This window comes from Canis lupus, chromosome 16 (assembly GCF_011100685.1).
Source record: "Canis lupus familiaris isolate Mischka breed German Shepherd chromosome 16, alternate assembly UU_Cfam_GSD_1.0, whole genome shotgun sequence".
In the NCBI taxonomy this organism is placed as follows: domain Eukaryota; kingdom Metazoa; phylum Chordata; class Mammalia; order Carnivora; family Canidae; genus Canis; species Canis lupus.
In genome coordinates, this window is record NC_049237.1 from 21,815,644 (window position 1) to 21,825,135 (window position 9,492).

The following is a 9,492-nucleotide window of genomic DNA, read 5'->3' on the forward strand; positions in this document are numbered from 1 at the left end:
GGGGAGAAGAAGAAGACAGTAAAGAGAAAAGCCTCCTCACATAAAGGGGAAGAAAGTAGAGTCTTTATGCCTGGAAAGTGGGAAGGCAGAGAAACAAGAAGTCAGAGAGAGTATTTTGTTTTGTTTTGTTTTGTTTTTTTGTTGTTAAACTTTCCTCCAACCAGATTTATTGAACATAAAAAAATTCTACGTACAAAGTAACCTTGACCTGCTGCTTCAAAACATGATTCTTTCACACTAATATTTTGATAAGTCAGTCCACTGAGTATCAAAAATCAGCTTACTCTAAAATTAGTAGAAAAGTGTCCAATGCACACTAAATAAATTAATTAATAGCCTAACTACTGGAACTTTAATAGTTCTGCAAGATAATTAGCTTTGGCAGGATCTATTCCCTATGACAAGTTGCTTGAGATGTCAAAAGGCCATTTTGTGCACTGCCATTGTGATGCTGTCAGGTTTTTGGATCATAGTGTCCCATTATGTGATTCTAGACACACCACAGGAATGTCAGTGGGATCTGAGGTTAGTTTAGCTGCTTGCTAGGCTAGAACAGATATCACTCCAGTAGGTTCATCTGATAGAGATCCACAGCATCCCAGATTAGATCCTTGGAATCTGTGCACAGGACTCCAACAATGGGTAGATTCTTCCTTCTGTCCTCCAAGTGCTGCTCCAAGTTTGCCTCCATCCACCTGGCTCTTCTCCTTACTTTTTAAATTTGTAATAACACAAGGCCAAATAATAAAATAGACAAAACTTTAGCAGGCCACAATTCTTATTGTGAAAAGGTAGGCATTTCTGAAAAGAGCCTTTAATAATGAATATGAAGATCCTAGAAAAATAACTAATGGAAATGACTAGTAAGCAGTTAAATGAGAAATTGTTGAAAAAAAAGTTCACTATTTTCCTTCAAATTGCACTACAAATATATGATGGTAAAATTGATAAATTTAGTTCATGATAAAAATGATTTAAGAATCAGCAGAATGGCATAAATTTCAAAAAGAAAATGGATCAAACTTTAGCAGACTACAGTTCATCACCCCTTGGCAGTGCCAAGAGAGGATGAAGTGGGAGCAAAGTTGGGTTTAAATGAAGGCAGATGCTCCCTTCTCATGTCTTGAGAGGAAAATAAGCAAGGAAGTTGTAGAGTTAGAAAACAGAGAGGATATTGGGAAGATATTCTCCCCAGAGAATATCTCCCTTCCTTCAGTTCCCTTCCTACTTCATACATTTTCTAGGCTTCCAACCTGGGGTTCACATTTTATTTCTGCTCCAGATCATGGTTATTAATGCTACTGTTTTATAAAGAAAAGCAAAAACATTTTCAGTTTAAAAGTGTTATTTCTAGGGATCCCTGGGTGGCTCAAGGGTTAAGCATCTGCCTTCGGCCCAGGGCATGATCCTGGAGTCCTGGGGTCAAGTCCTACATTGGGCTTTCTGCATGGAGTCTGCTTCTCTCTCTCTGCCTATGTCTCTGCCTCTCTCTCGGTCTCTCTGTCTCTCTCGATGTGTATGTGTGTGTCTCATGAATAAATAAATAAAATCTTTAAAAAATGAAAGTGTTATTTCTAGACTTTCTCTCGCGGAGTCAAGAGAGAGTATTTTGGCTTCTGCTTCCATGTACATCCAGGTTGAAATGCTAGAGCCCTGTGGGAGGGTGTTAGACTGGATGAGGTTAAAATCAAATACATAGGGGTGTGTATTTAGGACTCTGAGAACATCCTCCATCTTAGAGGTTCCAGCCAATGTAAGTGAACTCCAACAGGAAGTGGTGGGAGGGTGGGGGTAAGAGAGAGGTGGTCAATATTCTCAGGCTTCCTACAGCTCCTGTGTGGTATGCTGTGGGAAGAACCAGAAATAGTCACATGTCTTTGGGGGCACAGATGGTAGTAGCTGAGCTGGAAGACAGTGAACTTGTTCAGGGGCCACCATTATACAGGAGAAAGGACTCTATTGATAGAGGGTGTAACTGAATTTTAGAGGTTGAGTTGGTGAGGGAGAAACAATCATGCAAATGAAGCTCCACATGAGTAGTTGAGTAACACAAGAGTCCTAGAAGGGCACTGTGGGATAGACTGCTAAGAGTCCCTGAAGGGAGAGCAAAATTGGGCTAAGCCTTAAAGGTGAAGTAGGGCAGAAAAATGATGAAATGAGATGAAATTGGTACAGCAGATAAGAGTAAGTTTGTGGTAAGTCTTTAATGTCAAACCAAGGAATTTAGCCTTCATCCTAAGAGTCGCATTAGAGTATGGTGTAGAGTACTTGTTCACTGTATTACTAATAAGTGTGCCATCAAAAAAAAAAAAAAAAAAAAGTTTAAAGCTGGGGACACAATGAATTACACATAGTGAAGCAAGTTATCCTGATCTCTTCAATATACTAATGTGCCTTAGGAAGAACACAACGGGAAACACAAGCTCCATCAGAGGGAAAGGACACAGATCAGGGGAGACTGCATGGGAACATCTCAGAGCAAGGCCAGGTTGCTCACTGAAAATGGAAAGAAAGACACTGACTGGAAGATCATTAACCCAGAATTGCGGAGGCATGGGATCTGAGCATTTGCAGGTGAAGGAAGAAAGGGAAGAGCCAAAGCTTCAAGCTTGAGGAACCAGGAATAGATGGAAGACTCCAGCATTGTTTATAGATTGGGCTGCTAGAGGGCCTGCTGCTTCCGGAGTACAGAGGGTCAGGTTTAGACCTTGTGGTTTGACATAGAGCAGGATATCCAGGTGGAAATGTCCAGCAGACAATGAACGATTGAAGACCGAGGCTCAGGACAGAAGGCAAAGGCAGAGATGACCTTCTATGTATGGGTCCCAAGACCTCAGGCCAGCATGGGTGCCTCTGCTGCCCTGGACCCTCTCCTGGGTCCCTCATGCAAGTCTACTCTAAACACATGTTGCCAGCTGTGCTGGATCTTTTCTGTTTTCTCTCCTGTGACTGGTCCTGTCTTACTTCCTAGGACCCAATTTTCCACAAAACCAGTGATTTTTTTCAAACTGTGATCCTAGGGAACACTGATGTTTTGCCCACTAGTTCTACGCATTCCATCACCAAAAATGAGCAATGCTGGTCTTTTCCTTTGAAAAAATAATGAGCAAGGAACTTGATAGTTCTCAATTTTATTTTTCTTTCATCATCTTTTTCATAAACTTCTGACACCTGCTAACATTAATGTACTAGCAAGTATTAGCAGATGGCAAAATAAATGAATAAGGAGTAAATGAATATTATCTAAATTACTCAGAATCAATAGATTATATTTGACTTGACAGCTCTCTTTTGTGGCTGTTAGTGCTCATGATTATAATTTCAGATTAAAACCTATTCTATATATGTTCATAAAGTAGTTTAAATAGATATTACATATATATTCTGTAGTGATCTATAAATAACCTAGAACTCAAATTGTTTTTTATTTTTCACTTCAATTTTTTATTTTTTTTTTTTACATATTTTTCCCTAGGATAGTCCTTTTTTTTTTTTTTTTTTTTTTGCGAAGGGAAAGTATTTATTTTATTCATATATAATTAAGATACAATGCTTTATTAGTTTCAGGTGTACAATATAATGATTCAACAATTCTATACATTACTTAGTGTTCATAAAGATAAGTGTACTCTTAATCCCCTTCACCTGTAGATGAAGGAGACATTCCTTATTGTGGGTCCCAGGAAATCTTTATGGGTCAGAAAAGGCTGTGTAAAAAAGGCATACTGGAGTACACACTAAAGAAGTCCCCCCAAACTTTCATGATATATCTGTGGAGTTCATGGTTTGATTATCTATAGGGTCTTGATAAGTTCCACATTCACAGTGATTAAACTCATATGTATATATTAATTTTAATAGTTATGGCATGCTGGAAAATTAAAGGAAATTTTTATTGTTTAATGTGACAGCTTAATCATCAAAATACTGTTTTTCAGAAAACAATTTCTAAATAAGAGATAACAACCAGGGTTTTGAAAAACCTTTTTGCCATATTTTCTTAGTAACTGTTGGAAGTTAATGTGCAGAACCCATGATAAGTAGCTTCTTTGTAGCAGGCCATCACTATTACCTAAAAGCAAACTGAACTGGCATAAATAATTATACTACCAAAAGCCTTTCTGTTGCACCTTGCTGATCACTGACAATTTACATATCTTAAGAAAACCTTTGTTGGCTTCTGTCATTTCTGCACTATTATGTGCCCTCTGGATAATTACCAGTTAGTATAAAGAAGCAGATGTAAAAATCCTTGAAATTTCTGTTAGAGAATTCCCAAATCTCTCCTCTTTTTTTCTTCTTGTCAGATAGTTCCCTTTATTATGATACAGTACCCTTCTTCATCTCTTGACTTTTTTTTTATAAATTTATTTTTTATTGGTGTTCAATTTGCCAACATATAGAATAACACCCAGTGCTCATCCCATCAAGTGCTCCCCTCAGTGCCTGTCACCCAGTCACCCCCAACCCCTGCCCACCTCCCCTTCCACCACCCCTTGTTCATTTCCCAGAGTTAGGAGTCTCTCATGGTCTGTCTCCCTTTCTGATATTTCCCACTCATTTTTTTTCCTTTCCCCTTTATTCCCTTTCACTATTTTTTATATTCCCCAAATGAATGAGACCATATACTGTTTGTCTTTCTCCGACTGACTTATTTCACTCAGCATAATACCCTCCAGTTCCATCCACGTCGAAGCAAATGGTGGGTATTTGTCGTTTCTAATGGCTGAGTAATATTCCATTGTATACATAAACCACATCTCCTTTATCCATTCATCTTTCGATGGACACCGAGGCTCCTTCCACAGTTTGGCTATTGTGGACTTTGCTGCTAGAAACATCGGGGTGCAGGTGTCCTGGCATTTCACTGCATCTGCATCTTTAGGGTAAATCCCCAACAGTGCAATTGCTGGGTCGTAGGGCAGGTCTATTTTTAACTCTTTGAGGAACCTCCACACAGTTTTCCAGAGTGGCTGCACCAGTTCACATTCCCACCAACAGTGTAAGAGGGTTCCCCTTTCTCCGCATCCTCTCCAACATTTGTGGTTTCCTGCCTTGTTAATTTTCCCCATTCTCACTGGTGTGAGGTGGTATCTCATTGTGGTTTTGATTTGTATTTCCCTGATGGCCAGTGATGCGGAGCATTTTTTCATGTGGTTGTTGGCCATGTCTATGTCTTCCTCTGTGAGATTTCTGCAGAACTCAAATTGTTTCAGCATGTGCAAATGTTTAAGAAATTCTCCCAGAGGGACACCTGGGTGGCTCAGGGGTTGGCATCTGCCTTCGGCTCAAGGCGTGATCCTGGGATCTGGGATGGAGTCTCACGTTGGGCTCCTTGCATGGGGCCTCTTTCTCCCTCTGCCTGTGTCTCTGTCTCTGTGTGTCTCTCATGAATAAATGAATAGGATCTTTTAAAAAAAAGAAAAAAAAAGAAAAAGAAACTCTCCCAGAACCATAAAATTGAAATTTAAGTTGAAAGGATTTCACTCATTTAGTAAATCTATTGGGTATCTACCATACCCTAGTGTTGTAGAGAAACTTAGTTTTAGACCTTAATTCACACTCTCCCTTCCATGGTTGTCCAGGGAAATGGCTGCCCAATGTGAATACTCTGAGAATATTATACAATTCTCATCTGCCTTAGCCTGGCTATGTGAACTACCTCTTGGAAAGAAACATTGCAGGGAATGATCTTTACTATTCTCAGCCTTTCCCCATAAAAATTTCCATGCATGATGCTCCATATTCTTTTCCCATCCAATGCCTGGACCTTGACTCTTTGGGCATCATTGAAAGCCAACAGTTGAAGGTGGCAGAGGGCCCATCAGACTGGTTATTAAACTGATCAACTGCATGTAAAACTGCCCCCTTTTCCTTTTTTTTTTTTGTATATTTTTAAATTGGAGTTCGATTTGCCAACATATAGTATAACACCCAGGGCTCATTCCGTCTAGTGCCCCCCTCAGTGCCCATCATCCAGTCACCCCAACCCCCTGCCCACCTCCCCTTGCACCACACCTTGTTCCTTTCCTAAAGTTAGGAGACTCTCATTTTCTGTCACCCTCTCTGATATTTCCCACTCATTTTCTCTCCTTTCTCTTATAATCCCTTTGACTATTTCTTATATTCCCTGTATGAATGAAACTATATAATATTTGTCCTTCTCCAATTGACTTACTTCACTCAGCATAATACCTTCCAGTTCTATTCATGTTGAAGCAAATGGTGGGTATTTGTCATTTCTAATAGCTGAGTAATATTCCATTGTATATATAGACCACATCTTTATCCATTCATCTGTCGATGGACACCGAGGCTCCTTCACAGTTTGCCTATTGTGGACATTGCTGCTATAAACATTTGGGTGCAGGTGTCTTGGCTTTTCACTGCATCTGTATCTTTGGGGTAAATCCCCAGCAGTGCAATTGCTGGGTGGTAGGGTAGCTCTATTTGTAACTATTTGAGGAACCTCCATATAGTTTTCCAGAGTGGCTGTACCAGTTCACATTCCCACCAACAGTGCAAGAGGGTTCCCATTTCTCCATATCCTCTCCGACATTTGTTGTTTCCTGTCTTGTTAATTTTCACCATTCTCACTGGTGTGAGGTAGTATCTTCTTGCATTTTTTTTAATTTACTCATGAGAGACAGACAGAGAGAGAGAGAGAGAGAGAGAGAGAGAGAGAGAGAGACGGAGACACAAGCAGAGGGAGAAGCAGGCTCCATGCAGGGAGCCCAACGTGGGACTTGATCCCGGGTCTCCAGGATCACACCCTGGATCAGAGGCTGCGCTAAACTGCTGAGCCTCCCGGCTGCCTTCCTTGTGGTTTTGATTTGTATTTCCCTGATGGCAAGTGAAGTGGAGTATTTTCTCATGTGCTTCTTGGCCATGTGTATGTCTTCTTTGGTGAAATTTCTGTTCATGTCTTTTGCCTATTTCATGATTGGATTATTTGTTTCTTTGCTGTTGTGTTTAATAAGTGCTTTATAGATCTTGGATACTAGCCCTTTATCTGATAGGTCATGTGCAAACATCTTCTCCCATTCTGTAGGTTGTCTTTTAGTTCTGTTGACTGTTTCTTTTGCTGTGCAGAAGTCTTTTATCTTGATGAAGTCCCAATAGTTCATTTTTGCTTCTGTTTCCCTTGCCTTCATGGATGTATCTTGCAAGAAGTTGCTGTGGCCAAGTTCAAAAAGGGTGTTGCCTGTGTTCTCCTGCAGGATTTTGATGGATTCTTGTCTCACATTTAGATCTTTCATCCATTTTGAGTTTACCTTTGTGTATGGTGTAAGAGAATGAATGGTCTAGTTTCATTCTTGTGCACGTGGCTGTCCAATTTTCCCAGCTCTATTTATTGAAGAGATTGTCCTTTTTCCAGTGGATAGTCTTTCCTGCTTTGTCGACCATTAGTTGACCATAGAGTTCTCTGTTCTGTTCCATTGTTCTATGTTTCTGTTTTTGTGCCAGTACCACACTGTCTTGATGATCACAGCTTTTTAGTACAACTTGAAATCTGGCATTGTGATGCCCCTGGCTCTGGTTTTCTTAGTCAATCTTCCCGTGGCTATTCAGGGTCTTTTCTGATTGCACACAAATCTTTTTTTTATTATTTTTATAAATTTATTTTTTATGGGTGTTCAATTTGCCAACGAAAGAATAACACCCAGTGCTCATCCTGTCAAGTGTCCAACTCAGTGCCCGTCACCCAATCACCCCCACCCCCCGCCCACCTCCCCTTCCACCACCCGTAGTTCGTTTCCCAGAGTTAGGAGTCTCTCATGTTCTGCTTCCCTTTCTGATATTTCCCACTCATTTTTTCGCCTTTCCCCTTTATTCCCTTTCACTATTTTTTATATTCCCCAAATGAATGAGACCATATACTGTTTGTCCTTCTCCAATTGACTTACTTCACTCAGCATAATACCTTCCAGTTCCATCCACGTCGAAGCAAATGGTGGGTATTTGTCATTTCTAATGGCTGAGTAATATTCCATTGTATATATAAACCACATCTTCTTTATCCATTCACCTTTTGATGGACACCGAGGCTCCTTCCACAGTTTGGCTATTGTGGACATTGTTGCTATAAACATTGGGGTGCAGGTGTTCCAGCATTTCATTGATTGCACACAAATCTTAAGATTATCTGTTTCATCTCTCTGAAGAAAGTCCATGGTATTTTGATAGGGATTGTACTGAACATGTAAATTGTCCTGGGTAGCATTGACATTTTCACAATATTAAATCTTCCAATCCATGAGCATGGAATATTTTTCCATCTCTTTGTGTCTTCCTCAATTTCTTTCAGAAGTGTTCTGTAGTTTTTAGGGTATAGATCCTTTACCTCTTTCGTTAGGTTTATTCCTAGGTATCTTATGCTTTTGGGTGCAATTGTAAATGGGATTCACTTCTTAATTTCTCTTTCTTCAGTCTCATTGTTAGTGTATAGAAATGCCACTGATTTCTGGGCATTGATTTTGAAACCTGCCAGATTGCCAAATTGCTGTATGAATTCTAGCAATCACCCCTTTTCCTGATAGCCAGGAACCCACTCAGGTACCTGTTAACTGGGTAAAAAAGAAATTTTTGATTGTGTTAAGTTACTAGCTTTCTGTGGTTTATTGTAATAGTATTCAAACAATATCATGGGTGATACTCAGAGGCCTCATTATAGGTGAAAGAAGCCAGACCCAAAAGGCTACATACTCTATAATTCCATTTATATGACATCTATGTTAGACAAATAACCAGGTATAGAAACTCATCAGTGTTTGCCAGAGGTTGGGGATAGAGGGAGATCTTGACTACAAAGAAGCAGGAAGGAATTTTGGAGGTTGATGGAAATGCTCTATATCTGTTATTAACAGTGGTTACATGGCATCATGCATTTGTCAAAATTCATACAAATGTTCACTTAAATGGGTGAATTTTACATATCATAACAAAATTTTTTAATGTTCTGCAAAAAGAAAAAACTGTGCTTTTTAAAAAGATAAATGGGGAAATGTGTGCCATGTGAATACTAATCAAAAGAATTCTGAATCTATTCCAGGCATATCACTTATTGTGCTCACAGATACTGCAAATTTTTTTACAGATTGGATGTTTGTGGCAACCCTGCATTGGGCAAGTCTGCTGGCATTGTTTTTCCGACACTCTTTGCTCATTTCATGTCTCTGCATCACATTTTGGTACTTCTTGCAATATTTCAAACTTTTTCATTTTTTCTCCCAAATATGTTCTTCCATCTTTATTTTTGTAAAAAAGCAAAAAAAAAAAAACAAAAACAAAAAAAACAAAAAACAAAAAAAAAACCCTAAAAATCCCCAAGAGAAGAAAATCACCAACAAGCACAGGACAACTTACCAGGCAAGGTCTTGATTCCCTCTCTTTTTCACATATGAGTGCCTAATCAACAGTGTCAGGGAAGCAGTTGGCATTGCTATCCAAAGGGAATATTATAATATTATAATCAAGGGCTTAGATGAGGGA

At 39.4% G+C, this 9,492-nt stretch overlaps 1 pseudogene; it reads right to left on the reverse strand.

The window, feature by feature from the left end:
• Positions 1–417: 417 nt before the first annotated feature.
• LOC119869493 lies at positions 418–691 on the reverse strand (annotated as a pseudogene).
• Positions 692–9,492: the final 8,801 nt, after the last annotated feature.